The 24,563-nt window shown below is 35.7% G+C and overlaps 1 long non-coding RNA gene across 3 annotated transcripts in view; it reads left to right on the top strand.

Moving 5' to 3' along the window:
• LOC147916167 (uncharacterized) overlaps positions 1-24,563 on the top strand; it is a 162,109-nt gene that overhangs the window by 82,412 nt on the left and 55,134 nt on the right. For 2 of the 3 annotated variants that reach the window (XR_015553468.1, XR_015553467.1), the window contains one exon: positions 10,018-10,399. The exons of the other annotated variant lie outside the window; for it this stretch is intronic. This is a non-coding gene — a long non-coding RNA (uncharacterized LOC147916167). Of the gene's footprint in view, positions 1-10,017; positions 10,400-24,563 lie in introns of those variants that run through there. 3 annotated transcript variants of the gene reach the window in all.

The following is a 24,563-nucleotide window of genomic DNA, read 5'->3' as shown; positions in this document are numbered from 1 at the left end:
CTTGTCCTGGAGACTTTCAATTTAGCAGTATCCATCTTAAATTGGGGTGTCTGAAATTGAAAGCAACATTCCAGATGTAATCAGACCAGTGAGAATCCCAGTGGGATTATTATTTTCTGTGATTTGGACACAATTCATATTAATGCAATTAGGATTTTTTTTATTTTAGCAAATACATCAAATTTTTGGCTTATGCTATGAACAAGCAAAACCCTCATATCTTTTTCATGTAAACTGCTGCCAAACCACATCTCGCCATTCTGTACTTAGGCAGTTGAGTTTTTAAAGGTAAATACAGAAGAGAACATTTGGGTTTTGCCTACCATTCCAACCTGTCAAGACTATTTTGAACCTTGATTTTTATCATCAATCATATGCACTCCCTTTTCCAGCTTTCTGTCATCTCCAAACTTGATAAGCAAGTCTTCTATGTCTCCATCAAGTCACTGATAAAAATGTCTAACAGGACAGAGCTCCGTAGCTTGCCTCTAGAGATTTCCCTCCAAAGTCATGAGCTTTTCCACCAAATATTTCTGAGCACCTAGTATGTATCAGAAACCACGTCAAGAAAAAAAATACATAAGATATGCCCTCTGACTTAGAGAATTTTTTCATTTAATAGATTGTACAGTGCCATTGATACTTTTAGGTTGAGGATTTTTAAACGACAATCATTCTATGAAACTTGGATGTTTTTCCTTTACATCATACACAAGAATACCCTGAGAGACTTGGTCAAGGACCTAACTAACCCAGGATACACTAGGTCTCTGGTAGATCTCTATACCTAGAATATTATCAAAAAAGAGAGTCAAGTCAGTTTGACTAAACTTACCTTAGTCAAACTGCATGGACCCCTCTCTAGCGATCATCACATTCTTTGCAAAATGGGGCAGCAAGTATAGTCCAGATTCAAATCCTAGTTCCAGCGTCTACGAGCTGTGTGACCATGAACAAGTACTGATTTTTCTGGCACTGAGTTTCTTCGTCTGCATTGTGATAAGAACAATGCGTACATCACACAATTGTCCTGGGGATTGAATTACATACATACGTAAATTATCATTAAAAATGGTTTTCTTTCTCCTAAAAGTCCACTCACCATTTGATAGTCTGTTCAAGAATTTTTCCAGACCTCAGTCTTGTTAGTCTATATTCTGAATTCAACCACTTCATTTTTTACAAAGTAGGATAACATTGCTCCATCTCCAGTGTTGTGGCTCTTCCCCATTCTCCTTGATTTTGCTATAAGATCTTGGATGACTGAGATCACATCTGTGGTTCCTTCTGGGGGCTGGGATTATCTTCGTCTGGCTCTAGAAATGGGAATGCCTCTCTTAAGTGACCAAGTCCTTTTCTACAACTCCTGAATTATGTTGGGCTGAAATTTCTTTGTTATATATTTTTCTGCACTTTTCTATTTGAATTCCCCTCTCCTCTCTGAAGACCATAAAAGCAAAAACAGGAGCTAAGTGGTTCTGCCTTCTTTCTGAGATCGACTAACTCAGATTAGCCATGCTAACTCTAAAAACTTGTAGATCCATTAGCCTTGCTAACTCTGAAAGCTAGTGGATCTGTACTTATGGATTTTATTTCTTATGGATTTTTGTCAAGGAGTAAAATCTCACAGTTGGTGTCACCCAATGCATCTCAAAAGTTTAGTTGAGAGAAACAATATTTGTAACAGATCGCCTGACTCGTACGCATTCCATCCATTCCTCTAATACTCTATACTTCCATCTCCCTGACCACCCCCCCAAAATTTTGTTTGTATATTCTGATTTAACATTGTTCAGGTTGATAAGATTTACATTCTATTCAGAAAATATAATCCCCACAGTGGTTTAGTAATCATTCAACACAAACAAATTCAGTGCTCATTACCGGTCCCCTCCCCCCATGGTCTCTCTATACCTGAGTTCTTCATTTTGATCCTTTTCACTCTCTGGATTTCTTGTCAAGTTGTTTTTCCAAGAAAAGCCCCGTATACTAAACTCTGAGCTTCTTCTCTCCTGAGAAGGCCTACCTGTTTCTTTATACTTGAACGACACCTTCACTTGGTATGATATTCTTTGGTCACACCGCTTTCCACATCTCTCAATATAAACTGTTCCACTGTCTTCACTATGAAAGGTCTAAGGCCAGCCTGATTTATCTCTTCTTGTAGAGTAATTTCTTTCCTTCTTTCTGGATGCATTAAGAATTCTTTCTTTTTATATGGAACAGCAAAAGACCTCGAATAGCCAAAGCAATCTTGAGAAAAAAGAACAAAGCTGGAGGCATCACACTCCCTAAATTCAAAATATACTACAAAGCTATAGTAATCTAAACAGCATGGTACTGGCACGAAAACAGACACACAGATCAATGGAACAGAATCAAGAGCCCATATACAAAACCACACATCTGTGGACAGCTAATCTTTGACAAAAGAGGCAAGAACATACAATGGAGAAAGGAAAGTTTCTTCAATAAATGTTGTTGGGAAAACTGGACAGCTACATGCAAAAGAATGAAAGTAGACCATTATCTTACACCATACACAAAAATTAACTCAAAATGGATTAAAGACTTGAATGTAAGACCTGAAACCATAAAAACTCCTAGAAGAAAATATAGGCAGTACACTCTTTGACATCAGTCTTAGCAGCATCTTTTCAAATGCCATGTCTACTCAGGCAAAGGAAACAAAAGACAAAATAAACAAATGGGACTACATCAGACTAAAAAGCTTCTGCAAGGCAAAGGAAACTATCAACAAAACAAAACACAACCCACCAACTGGGAGAAAATATTTGCAAATCATATATTCAACAAGGAGTTAATTTCCAAAATATATAAAGAACTCATACAACTCAACAACAAAAAAAATGAACAACCTGACCAAAAAATGGGCAGAGGATCTGAACAGACACTTTTCCAAAGAAGGTATACAGATGGCCAACAGACAAATGAAAAGATGTTCAACATCACTAATTATTAGAGAAATGCAAATCAAAACTACAATGAGATATCACCTCACATCTGGTAGAATGGCTATTAGTAAAAAGACAAAAAATAAGTACTGGAGAGGATGTGGAGAAAAGGGAACACTCATACATTGCTGGTGGGAATGCAAACTGGTGCAGCCACTATGGAAAACAGTATGAAGATTCCTCAAAACATTAGAAATAGAAATGCCATATGATCCAGCTATTCCATTTCTGAGTATTTATCCAAAGAACATGAAAACACTAATTCAAAGAGATATATGCACCCCTATATTCATTGCAGCATTATTCACAATAGCCACGACTTGGAAGCAACCCAGTTCCTCTCAATGGATGAATGGATAAAGAAGATGTGGTATATATATATACACTCCTACAATGGAATACTACTCAGCCATGAATAAGACAAAATTGTGCCATTTGCAAGAACACAGATGGACCTTGAGGGTATTATGCTAAACAAAATAAGTCAGACAAAGAAAGACAAATACAGTATGATTTCACTCACATGTGGAAGATAAACAAACATACAGATAGATAAGGAGAACAGACTGGCGGTTATCAGAGGGAGAGCAAAAGGGGTAAAGGGGTGCATGTGTATAGTGATGGATAAAAACTAGACTATTGGTGGTGAATATGATGCAGTCTATATAGAAGCTGAAATATAATAATGTACACCTGAAATTTACACAATATTATAAACCAATGTGACCTCAATAAAATCATTTTTTAAAAAAGAATTATTTCTTTATCCTGAAAGTTTAGTAGATTAGCTATGATATGTATCACTGTTGAACATTCTATATCAAAATTTTCCAGAATCTAGTAATCTTTCAGTCTGTAAATTTTCCATTTGGGGAAGTTCTCTTGTATTTTATCTTTGAATACTTCTTTTGTTCCACTTTTTGACTTCCCTGCTTCAAGGTTATCGATTATCTTTATGTAGAACCTTCTTGTCTGTATTGTACACCTATCAGCTTCTTTCTACTTGCTATTTCCTACTCCGTGTATTGTTCATCTTAATTTATTGTCATAATCTCAAGCATTTCCTCTAATTGCCAAATTTAATTTTAATGGAGTCTGTTCTTTTCCTTGATGTTTTAGTTTCATTTATTAGTCATTTTAATACTCTATTTCCTTAGTTTTACAATCTTTCCTTCATCTTATTCAGTTGTTTTAACATCCTAATCTTTCAGCTTATAAATGTTTTCATTGTTATTCTACAGTATGAAGCAATTGTGTCATATTTCCTCCTGTTTCTTGATTTATGTTTTCTTCAAGGTCCAGTGCTTTGTCTTTTGTATTATGTGTCTATGTTTTTTTAATTTTAACAGTTGGTGTATCAATTTTTCCTATTTGCTTTGCCAGTCCTTTTCATCCAACTAGAGTGATTCTGTCTAGGCATTCTATTGCTCTTGTCTCTTCCCTCTCAATCTGACTAGAATGTTTTCTACTTCCAACCTAGTTAAGGACTTATATCCTAACTACTTTTCTATAGCCTGAGAAAATGGTGGGAAGAGGAGAAGCTATGGTCCTCATTCTCCTTTGAGATTTTGTTAGAAGTCCTATACCTGAGTTTGCTCCACTTAATCTGGGAATGCATCTGATTCTCCACCTATCTGAATATCTTCGAGCTTTTCATCCTGTGGCGCTCCAGTGCCTTCCTTTCCCTTAGAGAGAGTCAACTCTCTACACTTTCCTCTGTTTCTCATTAGCTATAACTTCCATTATTCCTCATTCAAGAAAGTAAAAATATAAGGATATACTCTCCTTCTGCTTCTCTCCAGATTGGGAGGTATTTGTGTGTAATCTCAGGATTTTGTCAACGTATCAATGTGCCATCTGGAAAAAGGGGCAAGTTAGGAACCTAGCTGTACTGCCCTTCTATACTCTGGTCCAAAATCTATATCTTTCCTTAGCTGCCAGGTTTTCACATTTATTGCATTAGGTTTCCCCCCATTCTTTGTTAGGATGCTGTTAGGGAGCAGCATCCTAACAAAGTTTTTGTTAGGCTATTAGTTGTTAGTTTTTACTACTTTTTGCTCATTTTGTTAGATATTGGGAAAGGAAAAATCTGGGGTGCCTGCATTTACCTTGAAAGACCTCAATGCTGTCTTTTTGAAGATGCACAGCAGAGATTTCTCTTCAGCCTCAGGACAGGGATAACTGCACTTCCAAGCAAAGGGTCTGTCTTTATCTCACAGATTCTGAGAACTGGGTAACCAGTTATACTTATCACTTAGAAACTAATTTGAGACTCATTTTTAGCAAAGTGAATAGAATCATAGCACATGTATTTTGGTACTTTATGCATGCCTGGCTTCATCTTATTTTTCTTATCCTTATTTCTCTTTATTTTCTCACTTTTTAGAAGATCTTGCTTTACTGTAAATGTCTTTGTAAATAACCTCAGATCCTTTACGGAAGAAGGTGAGGTACATGTATATAAATAAACAGTTGGACCCCCTTTCTCCCAAGGTAGTAGATCTACTTCCTTGTTCTCCTAGCTTTGACATGGCTCAAAACCAAATGCTTTGTTGTTATCATCAGTATCCTTTGAGAGCCGGGGTTGCTTTAGCTCTCCTGACATTTTTCTTAAGGTTGATGCCAAAATTGTGTTTGTTCTTGGTTACGTGCCCTTTCTTCCATCTGCATTGAAACACAATTTGCTTCTGCATCTCTTAAAATATCTGGGTCTGTTTGCATCCTAATACAGCTTAAAGATCCACAGGCAGCTTAGGTAGAGGGTGGATAAGATACCTGGATATTAATAAACTATCTAAAAATACTCGTAGCACAAAATTTTGAGACTCAATGTTATTGGGCTTTGAGAAGAAAAGCTGTATAAGTGTTTGATATGCCATCTGAAACCTTGGTAATAAATAGGAGCAGGAAAAATTGTTTTAAAATTCTAATATTTGCTTTACCTTTTAAAAATAAAATAAAACACTGCAAAGAAAGTTGAAATCCCTTTGACCCTACCCTTAACCCAGTCCATCCTTGCCTCAGACTCATTGTCATGAGTTTGATGTATTTGAGTCAATGTTTAACAGCTATGTATACTTAAATGTGTCCCTAAATAATATTCAAACCCACATACTAGGCTCTTCTTTCTGTTACTATGGATGGTTATTGTGCTCCTTTCTAAGGCCAGCCCTCACCTTGAGCACTGGATCTACCTGTTCTTGCTTCATCAAGGGCATCACACCAGCAATTACTCCTTTGTCTCTCCTGTATCATCACATTTTCCCTCTCTATTGGATTGTTCCCAACAGCATACAAATGTGCTTAAACATTTCTATCTTAAATCAAGCCTCCTCTAACCCACGTCCCTCCCTCAGCTCCCATCATGTCCCTCTGTTCTCATTTACAGCTCCTCAAGCTGTGTAGACACATCTGCCTCCAATTCCTCTCCTCCCACTTGCTCACACACCCACTGACTCTGAAGTGCCTATCCTCACCTCTCCATCAGAACAGCTCTCATCAATGGCAGCTCCCTGTCGCCAGATCCAGCCATCAGTCCTCATTTTACTTAATCAATCTGAATAATTTTACAGAATTGATCACTCTTTGCTTCTTGAATATCCTCTTCTCTTGTCTTTCAAAACACCGCTCACTTTTGACACTATCTTGTTTCACTGGGCTTTCTTTCTGTGTCTCCCCAACCTCTAAACAATGGAAGCCCCAGGGCCCATTTTCTTCTCTTCTTTCTCTATACTCACTCCCTAAAAGATCTCACGCAGTTTTGTGGCTTCACTACCGTTCCTACACCAATAACTCCCCAAATTTGCGCTTAACTATCCATCCCCGTATTTTCTGCCGGAAGCAAAAAATCTCCTCTCAAAACATCCTAGCACACTAGATACCTAATCAATCTCTTCTTCTGGGAGCTATTCCTCCTATAGTCGTCTGTCTTTATGTTCTGGCCGTATTTCTCCCTAATCCACTGCCCATTTTCACCCCAAGATTTCCTTTCATCTTTCTCCTGTGTTGGATTTCTTTTCATGGGCCACAAAGACTTCACTTTCTTGTTTTATTTTCTCACATCCGTAGAGCATTGTCCCCAACTGCATCTGTAGAAAGGAGGTAAAATGTTTGAGATCTTGGCATGTTCGAATATGCCTCCATTCTGCCTCACCTTGTTTGAATGTTTAGTTTAGTATGGATTCTAGTTTAGAAAGTTTTTTTACCTCAGAATGCTTAAAAAATTGCTTACTTTTTAAAGCTTCCAGTGTTTCTATTTTCCTTTGTATATGACCTTTTGTGTGTGTGTGTGTTTTTCCTCTTTGGACGTCTTAAAATTTCTCCTTGAGCACAGGGCTGAAATTTTGTGATGATATATCTTGGTGCGGATCTTCATTCTTCCATCATGCTGGACACCAGATGGCCTCTGTCAGGCTGAGCACGTTTGTCTCCTGGTTCTGGAGAATGTTCTTTAAGTACAATAATCAATTCTCTCCTCCTCCTCCATTTTTTCCCCTTCTACTTCTGGAATTATTATTATTCAAACAGCGGCTCCTCAGGTTTGGCCTCTAATTTTATCTTTTGTCTTATATTTTTCATCTTTTTATCCATTTTCTACTTTCTGAGGTATTTCCTCTTCCTTATCTTCCAAACCTTATTCGATTTTCATTTCTGTTATGTTTTTTATTTGCAAGTGCTCTTTTTTGGTCTCCAAACATTCCTTTTTAAAAGCATTCTGATTCTGCTTTATGGTTGCAATATCTTATTTAGGTTTTTTCCCCTAAATATTTCTTCTCCAATCTTGCTTCTGTCTTCTTTAATTTCCTTTTCTAGTTTTTGTTAGTTATTTTTGGGAGGAGAAGAGAGGAGAATTTCTGTTTTCCATGTGGGAAACTTTCCTCAGCTGGCAGTCATTGGCTTTCTGGTCGTATTCAAGAGTGGGGCTGTCAAAAGCTGAGGGGAGCCTTTGAATAAATCGGTAAATCTGCCGGTGATTTGGCAAGCCTATTGCACACCGGGACACTCCGCTGTCAGTGTCTTTAGATGTTTTCTCTGAGCAAGTGAGAACTCCCGGAGAAGAATCGTTCAATTTCTGCTTTGAAGATATAAACCTGGCTGCTGGAAGCTACTCACATTTCAGAACTTTCATTTCTCCCCATTTCCAGTATGTATTGAATCTTTTCCTTCCACTGGGCCTTTAACCTCAAGTCTTCCTCCAAGGTGAGGAAAGGGCCTTCTCCCAGCTACTAATAGGGAATGGATTATGAAGATCTACTTGCTCCTTAAATAGACTGTCAATCAATCTTATTTTTTCGGCCCCCAACTTTCCTTCTACTTTCAGTATCTGGTGCTACCAATTCTTGAGCCTTTCTATGAGACTAAAATATTGTTGCTTTGTCCTTCTCTCCTCTTTCTTTGTCCTTGTGGGGTTTCTACGTTCTTTATCCTTAAAGTGTTATTTAGGGAGGTTTATAGAGGTAGTAGAGGTAAACATGTGCCTTCATTCTGTTATCTTAACTTATTGCTTATCTTATTAATTTTTTGATGTTTTCTCTCATATAGATCTTTGTAATTTTGATATGGAAAACGTTTTAATATTTTCTTGATAAATTTATGTCTTATTTAAGAAACTCTCCCTATCTCAAGTTTATAAATATTTTTTGTTTGTCTCTTTTAGTAGTTAAAATATTTTCACTTGGAAATAAAAAATATAAGAGAAATGTGAATACTTCTGGAATTACTATTTAAATATGGTGTGAATATTTAAGAGTATTTTTTTCCTTATGAGAATCTAGTGCCAGTACTATCAATTGAATGATTCATCTTTCTCCTGTTGATTTTTAATGCCACCTCAACATATTCAAAGTTTTCATACATGCTCAGGTCTGTTTCTGACCTTTCTGATCTCTTATATTCATCTGTTTGTTTCTGCCTCACTATCACACTGTTTGAATTACTGTAGTTATGTAATGAGTTTGGTATCTGGCAGAGTAAAGCCCCCTCTCTGCTTATTCTTTTTCTCAATTTGTCTTGGTTATTTTTAGATATTTACTATTCCATATGCATTTTAGAATCAGATGTCAAATAAATTGCCATTATGATTTTCTGGTGTGATATTGATTGGAATTAGTAAATCAATTTGTGGAGAACTCACATCTTTATGATATCAAGTCTTCATTTCTATAAACAACATATACGACCTCATTTATTTAGATTTTCTTATTTCTGTCAATATAAAAGGTTGAACCATGTGAAGTTACCCATGCTTGACAATTTTTGACTTGCAAAAAGGGACTTTCATATAGTTCAATCTAATAGTTTAAAAGTATTCCAGAAAGCTCTTACATATCTTTTGGTAGATTCATTTCTGTTACTTTTTTTCTTGCTATTGGGAATAGGAGGTTTGTTTGTTATGTATTCTAATTGTTTACTAGAAGTGCTATGATTTTTTTTAATTGATCTTATTGCTGGCAACATTCGGAACTAGCTTGTTAGTTTTAATAACTAGTTCAGAGATAGAGAGCTTTCTTACATTATTCCTTAATTTCCAGAAGAGTTTTATGAGATAAGAATAATCATTTTCTTGCAAGCTTAATAAAATTCACCCCTAAATTCATCTGATATGAGTGTAATTTCCCAGGAAGATTTTAAAAATCAAAAAGTTTTTGATTTATTCAGATTTTTTTACTTCCAGAATCAATTTTGGTAATTGATATTTTTCTAAATGTTTTACATTTTACTTGTTTACAAAATCATTGGCATTAATTTGTTTATAGTAGTCTCATAATTTTTAAGTCTCTTTGTATCTGTAGTTCTGTTACTTTATTGTTCTCAATTGTTTATTTTAACTTTTCTCTATTTTTCTTGATCACTCTTGACCAAAGTTTGACTATTTTATATGTCTTTTCAAAGAACTAGCTTTTTTAAAAAAGCTTCACTTTTTTTTTTTTGCAGGGAAAGATTCTCCCTGAGCTAACATCTGTTGCCAATCTTCCTCTTTTTTTGCTTTTCCTCCCCAAAGCCCCAGTGCATGGTTGTATATCCTAGTTGTAATTCCTTCTAGTTCTTCTATGTGAGCTGCCACCACAGCATGGCACCCGACAGACAGATGGTGTAGTTCTGCGACCAGGAAATGAACACGGGCCACCGAAGTGGTAAGAGCATTGAACTTTAGGCCGTCAGGGCTGGCTTGAACTAGCTTTTATTATACTGACTACTGTAATTTTCTTGTTATTCTTGATTAAATACCTTTCTGCTTTTAGTTTTCTAATTCTTTTAGTATTATTTATTTAGGTTTAATTCTCAATTTACTCTAATTACTTAAGTTGAATACATAGATTATTTCTTTTCAAACTTCTTGTTTTCTAATAACATTTATATATAAAATTTCCATTTAAGTACTGCTTTATCTGCATCCCATGAGTCACTAATCTGCATTTTTGTTGTTCACTTCTAAATATTTCATATTTAATTCATGAATTAATTATTGGAGTTCTGAACATTCTCTTTAAAGTTGATATCTAATTTTACTGCATTATTATTAGAGAATGTGGTCTGAATGATATTGAGTGTTTGAAGTTGATGGGGTCTTCCTTTGGGACAGAGCTATGATGAATTTTTATAAATGTTTCAGGTGTTCTTAAGAAAAGTGTGTATCGCTATTTCTTGGGTGCAGAGTTCTACTACATCAAGATTATTTATAAGACCATTCAAATCTAATCTATTCTGACTACACTTTTGTCTGCTGGGCTTTTTATTTTCCAAGAAAGGTGTGTTAAAATATTCTACAATTATCATTGATTTGTTCATTTGTCCTTGTGGTTTTCTCAGTGTCCGTTTTACATATTTTGTAGCTAAGTTATTCAAGATTATAACGTTTTCTTGGTGGGTTAGTCTTTTTATTAGTATGAAATGTCTTCCTTTGTTCCTATTAATGCAATTTGCTTTGAGTTCTACTGGGACAAGTATTAATTTCTCTACGTCAGCTTTCTTTGGTTAGTATTTCCTTGTTTTTTTCATTCTTTTATTTTCAACCTTTTCTTCAGTGTCATTTTGATACACTGCACTTTTTTTTGTTTATTAACTTGAGAGTCTTTTAATTTTGATAAGTAAATTTAACCCATTTGCATTAGTTTTGATTACCGAAATGTTTGGACTCATTTCTACCACTTAACCTTTACTTTCTTATTGACCATGATTTCTCTTTACTTTTTTCTTATTTCCTCCAGCCAGAGAATTGCTAGAATCTAACAATTCATATCTTTTTTCTATTATGGATAATTTTCATCCTTTATCTCTTCAGATATTTCCTTTTTGCCACATTCACTTTTATCTTTTTCTAGATTTCCTATTAAATATGTTAGAACTTTTCAATCTGTTCACCATCTGTCTTAATTTACATTCCATATTTTCTATCTCTTAGCTTCTCTGTTCTTCAATTCTGTCTTCTTGTTAGGTAATTTTCTCTTCAACTGTATTAAATCCACAGTTCATTCCATCTCTTCTCTTTTTAAACTTTTTATTGAAATTTTCAAGATTTCCAATGGTGTTGTTTTTTTATATCTGCCTGCTCTTGCTACATAAACTTTCCTTCTCATTGGAAGGATTCTAGTAGCTTTTTAAAAAATCTCTATAAGTAGTCTGAATGTTTTATAATCCTTTTTAACTTCATTATTTCTATCTCCTTGGGTATGAATTCTCCCATTTGTTATATCAGCTGCCTATATTTTTTAACAGTGCATTTCCCATGTGTTTATTATTTTTGTCTGAGATTTTTATCTTGCACAGAAGCTTTTTTTCTCATGCAAATTCCTCATTTCATGTGATTTTTCAGTTGTCTCAGAAAGGCCTGCCAGGTTAAACAGAGACAAACCTAGTCTTTAGTTGAAGGCTTGGAGGCTTTATCCATGTGAGTAGAACTAGTCAGGATGTCATGCCCACATAGCATCTTTGCTAAGGTGTTCTCACGGCTGCCTCTCTTTCCTTTCAAGATCACAGGAAAGGAGCACATTTTGGCCATGTCCTGGAGTCACATATAAAGTTAATTCAGGCCATTTCACTGTTAGGAGAGCTGTCCAGCACCCAGCTTCATGCTGGTTTTTTGCTACAACAGGGTTATGGCCATCAACCATTTCTGTGTGGGCCTTGTAACACGTGAACCCATTTTCTATGTCTGCTCACTCTTTTCTAGGGGCCCCATGGCCGCAATATTCCCTTTGGCCTCTTTAGTATTCCTGGAACATGGAAATTCCTCTACCATCCCTTTTAAACAGAGCTATCTATTTTAAATATATTCCATATATGTCACATTTAATTTGTATATTAATAAAATATTAAGTATATTTTAATATTTAAAAAATATATTTCATTCAAGTTTCTATTTTTGAGAGCAAAAAAGGAATGATGTGTTCACTCAGCCATAATGATTGATGTCCAAATCCACTTACCAAATATTTTTTCTTTAAGAGTATTATATATACCAATAGTTCCTGTTTACAATGATAATAAGAGGCCAATACAGCAACTTTGGAATAAGAACCAAACTACAACAAAACAAAAGCAAAAACAAACAAAAAGAAAGACCTGAAGAATTGCTATTATACTTTTGTTTTATGAGATTTTGAAATATCATAAGAATAAGACCATTCATGCCTCACAAAAATAAGAATAGTGATTTTTGTTGTTTTCCCATGTTAGACACTATTAAATATAGATTTGTGTTTTTTCATGGATATTTTCATATATCTTTATAGTATGGTGTCAAAGTAATTAAAGCAATGGAAATAGTTCTAGTACTCTGAAATTATTCTTCACTTGCTAATAACTGCATACAGATTTATAGTTATTTGATAATTATTTGATTGATTTTTATCAAGATACTTTCCCCTTGCTTTAAAACTTCACCTATCTGTATCCAGAGAAGTTTTACTTGGATCATTACAACTCTTTCTTGTAATAAAGGTTTTGTTATGGAATGTGTTTAGTGCACACATTCCACAATTTGTCTGTGAACCCCTTTTGAACTTTATAGTGGATGATTGTGCACAAGGTAAACCTGGTCTTAGTGACTCTCCATATTCCCATTAAACATTACATATGTTTAAAAAGAAGAGGAAGAAAAATCTTGATTTTCTTGCCTCATGATTTGCTGACCTAAAAAATAAAGATTTCCTTGCTCCCCTAAAATCTAGATATTACGGTTTGAATATCTTTATAATTGAGTTTCATGGTTTGAGTTTTAAGCACATAGCAGAATAAAAATCTTGTGATTCAGCAAAGGATCTACAGAGTAATCTTGTTTTACTGAATATTACTGGATTTCTCTCTACTTATGAGTTCCCAGATACAAAATGGGATTTAAAAATGGTTTGAGGCCTTTCATTTATGATGTTTTAAATGTCTGTAGACTCTGAAGTGATAATTTGTCTTTCATTTCTGCTATTGGTGATTACTGTTCTCTCTCTTATCTCTTGATTGATCCAGCTAAGAGTTTGTCGAAATTAATCTTTTCAAAGAACAAGCACTTGACTTTGTTAATTTCTCTATTGCCTGTTTTCTACATTTTTTAAAATGTTCTGCTCCTATGTTTATTATTTCCTTCCTTTTGTTTACTTTTGATTTAATTTATTCTTCTCTTTCTAACCTCTTAAGGTGGAACCTTAGGTGACTGATTTTATATATACATAGATTTTTAAATATGGGCATTTAAAACTGTTTCTCTCCACTCACTGCTTCAGCTGCATTCCACAGATTTTGATAGGTTCCATTATCATTATCATTCAATTCAAAATATTTTCTAGTTTCTCTTGTATTTCTTCTTTGATTCATGAATAATTTTGAAGTGTTCTGTTTAATTTCCAAATATTTGTGATTTCCTCTGAAATAAGATTATTCTTATTGATTTATTTCTGATTTGTTTCAGACAATATACTTTGTATAATTTCAATTCTTTTAAACCTATTGAAACTTGTTTTATGGCCCAACATATAGTCAGTCTTAAAGAATGTACTGTGCATTTGAAAAGAAGTATATTTTGCAGTTCCAAAAATTTCAGTTAATAGTGTTGTTAACATCTTCTATGTGTACTGATTTTTTTAAACTCTAACTGTTGTATTAATTTCTAAGAAAGGAGTCTTAAATATAATACTATGACTGTGGAATTGTCTGTTTTTCCCTTTATTCTGTCCCTTTTTGTTTTATGTATTATGAAGCTCTGTTATTAGGCCCATATGCATTATGTCTACCTGATGACTTATCCCTTTTCTTGTGATGAAATATCCTTCTTTATCTCTGCTGATGTTCTTTGTCTGGAAGTTTATTTTATTTGATATGAATATAGCCACTCCAGCTTTCTTATGCTTACTGTGTGCGTAGTATATCTTTTTCCATCCATCTATTTTCAACCTAGATGTGTCTTTCTATTTAAAGTACTTCTCTTCTGAGCCACATATATTAGAGTCTTGCTTCTGTCCATGTAGACAATCTCTGCCTTTTAATTGCAGCAATTTAGATCACTAACATTTAATATAATTATTGATATAGTTTGGGTTTAAGTCTACCACTTTATTATTTGTTTTCTGTTTGTCCCTGTGTTTTTTTGTTCCTCTATTCCCCTTTTTCTGCCTTCTTTTGGATTATTTGAATATTTTTTAGCATTTCTGATATGGACTACATATGTTCTCCCAAAATTCATACGTTGAAGCCCTAATCTCTAATGTTTGTGTTTGGAGATGGTGCCTTTGGCAAGTAATTAGGTTGTGAGGGTAGAGCCCTCGTGGGGATTAGTGCCCTTATAAGAAAAGACACTTGAGAGATGATCTCTCTCTTGGCCAAGGAAGCTGTTTACAAACCAGGAAGAGGGTTCTTGACAGACACCAAATCTGCTGGCACCTTGATCTTGGATTTTCAAGCCTCTAGAACTGTGAAAAATAACTATTTCTTGTTTAAGCCACCCAGTCTATGGTATTTTTGTTATAGTGGCCTGAACTAAGACAATTTCATTATAATTTATCTATTGGATCTTAGACTATACCTCTTTGACTCTTTTATTATTTTTCCTTTTAGTGGTTTCTCTAGGGATTACAATACACAGGCCTAACCTTTCATAGTCTACTTAGAGTTAATATGGTACCACTTCCCATAATATGTAGAAATCCTACAACTATATAGAGCCCTTTAACCTCCCCATCTCCAGATGTCTTTTATGAGTCAATTGTCATATGCATCACTTTTACAGACACTAAACTCCCCACAAGACAATGTTATAATTTTTGTTCTAAACAGTCATATGTATTTTTTAGAGAATTTAAGAAAAAAGCCATTGTTTTTTGCTCAGATATTTGCAATTTCCGATGTTCTTCATTCCTTTCTGAAGATCCTGATTTACTTTCAGTATCATTTCCCTTAAGCCTGAAGAATTCCTGCAGCATTTCTTTCTGAGTGGATCTGCTGCTCTTCATCAAGAGATTCCAATGGATGATTCACAGTGGAAAGCAAAAATTGATGCTAGAGATATTTTTTCTTCTAAAATGTATTAAGTGTAAGAAAAATGCTAAGCACATTGGTATGGTTTTTTTAATGTTATGTGATTGGTTGTCTTTAGGAGATGATACATGATAAAGATACACATGCAATCATTTGATTGAAGTGGAAAATTTGAAGCACAAATAGCATTTAGCAATCAACGTAACATGACACATATTGTCTACAATACATTTTCTGATGTAACCCTAATGCAAATACACACTGGCATCTAGATGGTGTTTTATCAATATTCTATAACATAAAGGAGTTAAGAAAGTTGAGGAAACACTGGGTCAGAGGAGTCAATGAAAGATAAGATGCTGTAAGAAGGTAGAATGGAAGTAGAAACATTTCTTTTCATTCCCTAGGGTGGCCAAAATTATGGGTCCTGAAAATTAGTATAAGACAAAGATTAATGTATCATTCATGAGACTATCAATGTTCTCCAAGTATGTCCCACTTTCTTGGCTAGGGCTGAGAATGAAGAAAGAATAAGCATATATCTATACAAAAACTTGCACACAAATGTTTATAGCTGCTTTATTTGTAATAGTCAAAAACTGGAAATCTCCCAATTGTACGTCAACAGGTGAATAGATAATACATTGTGGGGTATGTATATACATTATATTGTATATATTGTATTATGTATATTAGAAATGTATTATATATTGTATTATGTTATGGAATATATAATATGTATTATGTGGAATATTATTCAACAATGCTTTTTAGTGACCAACTTATATTTAGTCTTTCCGAAGCATTTAGTTTAGTTTTCATAGAAAAAAAAAGCCGACTTTTTATCCATGCTCATATTTAATAGGTTTATATATTATTCAATTAAATCATGAATAACATGACCAATAACATCATTTTTAGCAGATTTTGGAAGAAATATAGCTGACTTATGTTGAGCATAGAATTGAACACATGGAAGTGAGAAGGTGCAGGCAGACCAGAGAATGGCGTCCTGGGTACTCCACAGAAGGTGGCCATCAGTCGGCATGTTTTGCAGACGGGGGAGAGAGTTGGTTAATCCGGCAAGTCAGTTAAGTAGTGGTCAGTTGAGAGAGCCTTTGCTATATTGCCAAATTGCCCTTCAGAAGGGGTATAGATTTACACTTTCACAATGAGATTAAGAAAGTTCTCATTTCTTAAAAGCACTAAGTGTTTTAAAATCTTTGCCTATTTTAAAATAGTTGAAAATAGCATCTCACTGTTCTTTCCGTTTGCAGTGCTGAGATTCCCAGTGGTCATTTTTAGTACTTGTCAGCCATTTTCTGTACAACTGGGACGTGAGGATTGTTCACAGCAAGGCAGCTTGCCTCTTCGGCACCTTCTGGTGGTGTGGCAGCCGTGAGGAAAGAGGGGTGGAAAGAGAGCCGGGGGTCTTTCTGTCTGTGGCTTGGGCACTGTAAAGCCCAGTAGTTGAACTCTGACCATATAGGTTTATACAATTTTCTTTCACTTTATAATGAAAGGTTATCTCTATTTAGTACAGCTGATTAAAAAAAAATCATCGTTTTAAACTTGGACTCTATTAATTTTTAAATTCTAAACTAAAATAAAAATTTGAGCCCCTCATTTGTTCTAGTTTTCTTATCCTGAAACCTGTCATTATTCTATTATTATGAGTGTTTGCAGAGGAGAGGAGAAAAATAGGTTATAGTTATCTCATATTTTTTCCTTATAAACCTTAATTAGAAAGGTTTCATGGTAATGCTTTCAGCTTACCTAATCCATTTCTTCCTTGTAAAGCTTTTAAACTTTGCACAGTCAGGAATGGCTTTTATCTGGTGTACAAATGAAATAAAATAAAAATGCAGATTGAGCTATCACCTACTTAATACCAGTAATCCTAGGAGTGCAGAGCAGCAGGTGAATAATGATAGAGCCCCAAAACTGGCAGAAAAGGAAAAACAAGCTGTATGTAGTTCAGCAAACTTCCCAGGACTCTTGACAACAAATCAGTTCACCCTATCAAATATTTTCTTGAGAGCTTACTTTCTTCAAGTCATAAAGGGATTCAAAAAATATCCTGTCCTTAAGTATATAATTTAGATTTTTAAACTGTATGTAAAGATTGATGCTACATCATCAGCTAGAGTATCTTGGAGGAACAATAACATGTTTCCACCCAGTAAATGAAGAATCTGTGACTGTATTAAAATGTGGTGTATTGATAGAAAATTTGAGGTACAGTAAGGCCAACAGATCAGGAGATGATTGCCATTGAAAAGATAGCTTTTACTCACAGTTTTCAAGAGAAGGGGGCATGCCACGCCATGGTGGGCCACAGAGGAAAGCACCAGGGTTGGTCAGGAGACAGAGGGAGAGGAAGGAACTGTGGGCAAGAGCCTTTATTGTGGTTTCCATGAGAAGAAACAAGTGAGGCAAGGTAAGCAGTCTTAAGATTGCCTAATTTGAGTTGTTTCAATAGACTCTGGGGCATAGGGGCTGTCCCACGTTGTCTGGTACCTGGCCCTGGTGTGACTAGGGCAGGGTGATAGGGGCCCAGAGAGTGAGAGCTGAATAAAGGAGGTGGTGGGGGTGTGGGCTTTGGGTTGGTGGGTTTGCATTTGAAAAGCATGCTTCTGGGCCAGCTGTTAACTTTCTCTAGAAACTGGCTCATCCTGGGAGGGGCAGCCCCTCCAGGGTCAGCAAGGCCCCAGATGTCAAAGCATCAGAATGCAGAAAACAAAAGACATTGTTAATACAGTGGGTGCTTAATAGTCCCACTCATCTGTGTGTCACTTTGCAGTTGAGTCAGTTATTCCAAGCACAAGCTAGATTTCTACATTTCAGTGTGCACTATTTATTCAGCCCTCTGGGTCTCAGATATGGCGATGCAAATAATGAAAGCTTTCTGTTTACGTAAGAAGCTGGATTAAAAAATGGCAGCTCTGAAACAAAAGTTAATTCCCTACATTTTCATGACAACACATTTGCTCTAGAGAGTGGAAGTTGCATGAAATAGAAAAATCATTGACATGAATGCTTGAGACACATTCAGAAAACCATAATTACACATAGCAGAAAACAGAGGGGAGAATTTTCACATTATCTTCATTTGCTTCCAATATCAAGAGCAGCTACATCTTCTCACCACTAAAATTAAATCAAATCATAAGCATTTCAAGAACTGTACAGAAATATTAACCTAAGGATTCACATGACCCACAGTAGGTATATTAGACTAGAGAGCACCTTAACACCCAAGAGATAAGCTTGGCAATTCTCCTTTCTCCTCAGACTAAATACATCTCACTCAGGTCACAGCTGATTTCCAGGAGTGCTGTCTGCCTTGCGGGGAAGGGAGCTGGGGTAGGGTTGGGGTGGGGTGGTGGAAGTCCTGCCTTATTAGTGGCCAGGCCCTCAGAATGGAGTCTCAACAACATAATAAGTTCTGGTTTAATAGCCAGGCTTCAGGAGTTCGAAGTCTGTATCTTGTCATTTTGTTTGTGCTTTTACGTGACAAGAGAGCTGAGATTTAGAAGGGGAGTCGTGCTGGGGAACCTTGCCCAGAGGCAGCCAGTAAAATCCCTCACAGAGCTGACAAGTGACCAGTGGCTTTTTGAAATCCACGACTGATAGGCTTATGAATGCCAACCAGATCCCAATGTGACTCCGGTAACTGTGGACACACAGTGGGAGAAATGCAAAAATAAAAATATGATGAGAAGACATACTAGGCTGCCTCATTCAAGTGAGAAAGAGAATTATAAATTTCCTGTAATTTGCAACAGCACAATGATGGGCTTCTCCTGTGTAGAAACAAGGTGGAAAAGCTGACATATTGGGAAGGTTGGGAACACGGTTCCTCCCTTCTCTGAGTGATATGGTACAGATTCCAAACATGGGAAAACCTGTCTAGTAAACAGAGACTGAGAGTTGGCTGACTTCCTTCCTATTTGCTAACTTCCCAATAATCTGTAGAATGCTATCGTCTCCATCATGTGGAGGGAACAAAGGCTCATGGAGGTTAATGACAGACTCAAGATCAAGTAGCTAACAAGAAAGTGAAACAGATCTCATTTCATATTGCAGATTCTTTTCACTACACCCTCATTGTCTTTCTGGCCATCAATTAGCCTATTAGAGACACCATTCCACTAGAAAAAAAGAAGATAGTGTCAACTGAGATATTTAACAACCAACCAAGCATACTGAGAAAATATCTTAGAATTTATGGAATAATTTTTATACTAGTGAAAGGACAGGACTTATGTAAGAAGCATTTAAAGAGAAATATGGAAGTTTGGTAACTTTTGTAATCAAAGGATTAAAAATGCTTACAGAGGATTGAAAATACACCAGATAGAATGAAAATTCAGACAGCTATGTGAATAAAGGCTCTCTTTATACAATAATGTGACAATAATTATTTAGCTTTAAATTTTCATTCCAACACCATCGAATCCTCCACATTATAGATTCTACAACAAGCAAGAAAATTCCCAGTGCAGTCAATTATTGATCATAGAGTTGATAGGCTCTTTTCTTTATCTCTGGTGTTATAAAACAGTGAACAGAATGGCAAAATATATCCTTCAGATTTTAAGTCTGAGTTTACAGATTCCTTTTGCCTTTTTCCTTTCTTCTAATCTCTTTTTATGTTTCAGCCTCAAAGATATTCTTTTTGTGATAGCCTCACTATGCTCAAGAATCTATAAATTCTTGTAACTAAGAAAAATCCACACAGCCCATCGTAATGGAAGGGAGAGGCATGAGTGGTGGGTCAGAACAAATTTGAAATGCAGATCACAAACCACCTCCTCCACTCACCCAGCCTCCTCCAGCCACATCGCAGGCAACAACACTGCTCTCTTAGGCCACAATTTGAAATCCTAATATAAAAGGCAAAATACGACTGCTACATGTTATCTACATTTTCTGTTTTTTCCCACAATTCTTGAGGATTTAATTCTGACAGGAATGTAAGGAAAGAACCGATTGTGGTTTAACACATCCAAGAAATATGTTTTGCAGAATGCAACCTTCTCAGAGATTACATGGCTCAATTCTTTTTAGTCAATCATCTTATTTATTTTTAAAATTTTCTAAATTGGCATATTTATTTGTCTTATTTTAACTCTAAAATGACCCTAAAACTCCTAAGTTTTAAACACTCATATTAGCATTTCCGTTCTCACATTCAAAATATGAGATAGTCTTGGGATTTATTGCAGAAAAAAACTGGTAAAAGGTAGACAGTAAACAAAGATACTAGCACAGAATGCAGACTCAAACCCAGAGAAAATCAGTTATGGTTCAAAAATACATTATTTTAAGCTCCCTATACTTTTCTTAGAATTCTCTTGTTTTGTTATTTGCAGCCAGTCCTTAAAGAGTTCAGAAATCAAGAAAGAAAGAAAGTTGATAAATAAGGCTGTAAAAAAAGAGGTCCTTAAAAATATATGATTAAAATTTTGGGGAAAAAGTACACGCTCAATGTCAAGGAAGATGTCTTAGCATCTTTAGATCATTATAGAATCTCTTAGTTAGAGGCTTGTAGCTAGAATAGATCTCCATACAGTATGTTAAGAAACCATGCTATTCTGGCACATCCCAGGACCAGATTATCTGTTAAGTCTTTCCATCATTTAACTTCTCCAATACCATGATTCACAGGTGTGTAAAACCCTTATATAAATTTCTGGGCATTGCAAGGTATTTTGAAGGAAAGAGGAGACAGAAGAGCTCCATTGATCTTAAGGAAACACGTGTCTGCACATATTTCAACACCAAAGCAATTTTTAGCTTTACACCAAGATGGATTAGGTTTTAGTCGCATCTATAAATTCTCTGAAGAGGCTGGGGATTATAGTGGTTTAGATTCCTTTAACATTACTGAGAGCAGAAGGAGATTGGAAAATAAGGTAGATGGCCCCAGGAAAAGGGCCCTTGGCCAGCACAACCCCCTGGGGTTCTGACTTAGTGCCTCTGGTCAGGCAGGTGATGAAATGGGCTATAGTGGGCTGGCTATAAATTCATTCTACATTATGCAGGTCTTCACCTCATGTGCATTTTTCCTACATTTATGGGAGACATCATTTTCTGAAAAACTTTGTTTACTGCAAATAAAGAGTAATCCAAATACATCTTTAAATTACATAAATAAAAGTAATCAGATTCACCCTAATGCCCCAAATCATTTGGGGCTCTCTAAGAAGATGAAAGCCTTATCCATTTTAGGGCTGGATTTCAGCTTGCTGTCTCACTGTAAATCCTTCTGCAATAACCCATCCACAAATCACTCTTGCATCTGAAGCCTCAGTAAAGAACTAAATAAACTTGGGTTTATTCTTCTAAGGTCATCAGGCTATTGGTAAACTCTTTAACTGTCTCAACATTTAGTTTTGAATATCAGTTTTAAATCGCTGATTGCCACCGCTTACGAGGTAACACAGGATGGGGCCTGGCCTGACCTCAGGTCAGCATTAGAGCTGTAGGGGTCCAGGTCAGATCAATGGCCCTGCAGACTCTAATCCCAGAGGGTTATTTCTTTCCAGTCAATTCCACGGACATCTGTTTGGACAGATCTTAAGTTCCCTCATCTCTACTTTTTAAATGGACTTTTGGAATTTAAAGGTGAAAGGGGTTAAATTCTTGTATTGAGATAATAGCAATGGACACAGCTAAATAGATAATGATTCCAAACTAAGGTCTTATAATGACATCTTATGTATAATCATTTTAATAATAGTGTAATATTCCTACTTGTGAGTTGTAAGTTAACTATAGTTATCTTAAATAATCCCCTACTCAGGTGTTTAGGTTGTGTCAAGTTTTGTACAATTATAAATAAAGCTATAATTAATTTTTTTGCCTCATTTCATTTCAGAATTCTTTCCATAAAAGAGATTTCTGGGAGTATAACTGCAAGGTCAAATTCCAAGTGCATACTGTTAAAAACGACGACGATATTATTGCCCTTTTTCTTTTTTGGCTTTTCACATAAACATGTCACGGCACTCCTCAAGCCACAGTAACTTTCTTTACAACACCTACTACCAAGACCACCAAAAGATTTTACTGAAAAACAGCAAAATGCCCTTATTTGGCTACTCCAGACAATCTAACTTTCTTGTATTCCCCAGTCTATCTGTTTCTCTTGGTATACCTGCTTAAAAGTCTCTATTCCCATGACTCTAAAGGAAGGGTAGATGAATGTATTTGAGAGGAGTCATGAACTCTCTGAAATTGTACTTAAAATTTTGCATATATTGACCGTGTACAGTTTTCATCAGAAGCTCAAAGAGGTCTCTGGCCCAAAAAAGGGTGAAGAACCACTGCTCTGAGGAAACATTTGTTTCCCAAACAAATCATAATATCATTTAATTCAATTCTGCAAATAATAACTGAGTCATCTCTTTGCCAGATACTTTGCTAGATAGTGGAGCTACAAACATGCATATGGAAAGGAAAAGCAGTGTCTTTTATGAAATTCATACTGTACGTGACATCCAGGCCTATGGACTTTCTTCTATTTATTTTCTTTATCTTTTTTTAATTTTAATAATTTTATTGAGGTCACATTGGTTTATAACATTGCGTAAATTTCAGTTGTACATTATTATATTTCAGCTTCTGTATAGACTTCACTGTGTTCACCACCAATAGTCTAGTTTTTATCTGTCACCATATGTATGTGCCCCTTTACTCCTTTCGCCCTCCCCACTTCCCCTCTAGTAACCACCAATCTGTTTTCCTTATCTGTGTGTTTGTCTATCTTCCACGTATGAGTGAAATCATACAGTATTTGTCTTTCTCTGTCTGGCTTATTTCGCTTAGCATAATACCCTCAAGTTCTACCCATGTTGTGGCAAATGGCATGATTTTGTCTTTTTTTATGGCTGAGTAGTATCTTCTTTGTCCATTCATCCATTGATGGGCACTTGGGTTGCTTCCAAGTCTTTGCTACTGTGAATAATGTTTCAAAGAACATAGGGGTGCATATAACTTTTTGAATTAGTGTTTTCACATTCTTTGATAAATACCCAGAAGTGGAATAGCTGGATCATATGGCATTTCTATTTTTAATTATTTGAAGAATCTCCATACTATTTTCCATAGTGGCTGCACCAGTTTGCATGCCCAACAGCAGTGCAGGAGGGTTCACTTTTCTCCACATCCTCTCCAACATTTATTTCTTGTCTTTTTAATAATATCCATTCTGATGGGTGTGAGGTATCTCGTAGTTTTTATTTGCATTTCCCTAATTAGTGATGTTGAACATCCTTTCCTGTGCCTGTTGGCCATCTGTATATCTTCTTTGACAAAATGTCTGTTTAGATCCTCTGCCCATTTTTTGATTGGTTTATTCATTTTTTTGTTGTTGAGTTGTGTGAGTTCTTTATATATTTTGGAAATTAATCCCTCTTCGGATATGTGATTTTCAAATATTTTCTCCCAGGTGGTGGGTTGTCTTTTTGTTTTGTTGATGGTTTCCTTTGCCCTGCAGAAGACTTTTAGCTTAATGTAGTCCCATTTGTTTTTTCTTTTTTTCTTTTGTTTCCCTTGCCTGAGGAGACATGGTATTCAAAGAGATACTGTTAAGACCAATGTCAAAGAGCATACTGCCTATGTTTTCTTCTATGAGTTTTATGGTTTCAGGTCTTACATTCAAGTCTTTAATCCATTTTGAGTTAATTTTTTGTGTATGGTGTAAGATAATGGTCTACTTTCCTTCTTTTCTTGTGGCTGTCTACGGACTTTCTTACGTCGAGCTCCTTCAACACTCATACAGGTCTTAGGGATTAATTATAATTATATGTAATGTACAAATATGGAAGTCACCTACCCAAAGTCACAAACTATTAAGAGGTGGAGTGAGGATTCAAAATTAAGTTGATCTGAATCATCCATGCTTGCTCCTTCCATGCTGTCTCCCTGATAATAAAATACAAGGCAGAAGGAATGGCCCGAGTGCTGAATACACACAAACAACATGCTACTACCAAAAAGATCTGTTTTGTCCACTCCTTTTTCATCTCTGCCTTCACCACTCTGATTGCAGCCACCACATCTTTCCCCTGGACGAAGGCAATAGAGTTTTTATGTGATTTCCTTGCGTTTACCCTT

Source organism: Ceratotherium simum, chromosome 10 (genome assembly GCF_057802395.1).
Source record: "Ceratotherium simum simum isolate JZ-2026a chromosome 10, ASM5780239v1, whole genome shotgun sequence".
Lineage (NCBI taxonomy): Eukaryota > Metazoa > Chordata > Mammalia > Perissodactyla > Rhinocerotidae > Ceratotherium > Ceratotherium simum.
The sequence above is the reverse complement of the archived record's forward strand: the minus strand, read 5'-3'. Positions and strand labels throughout refer to the sequence as shown.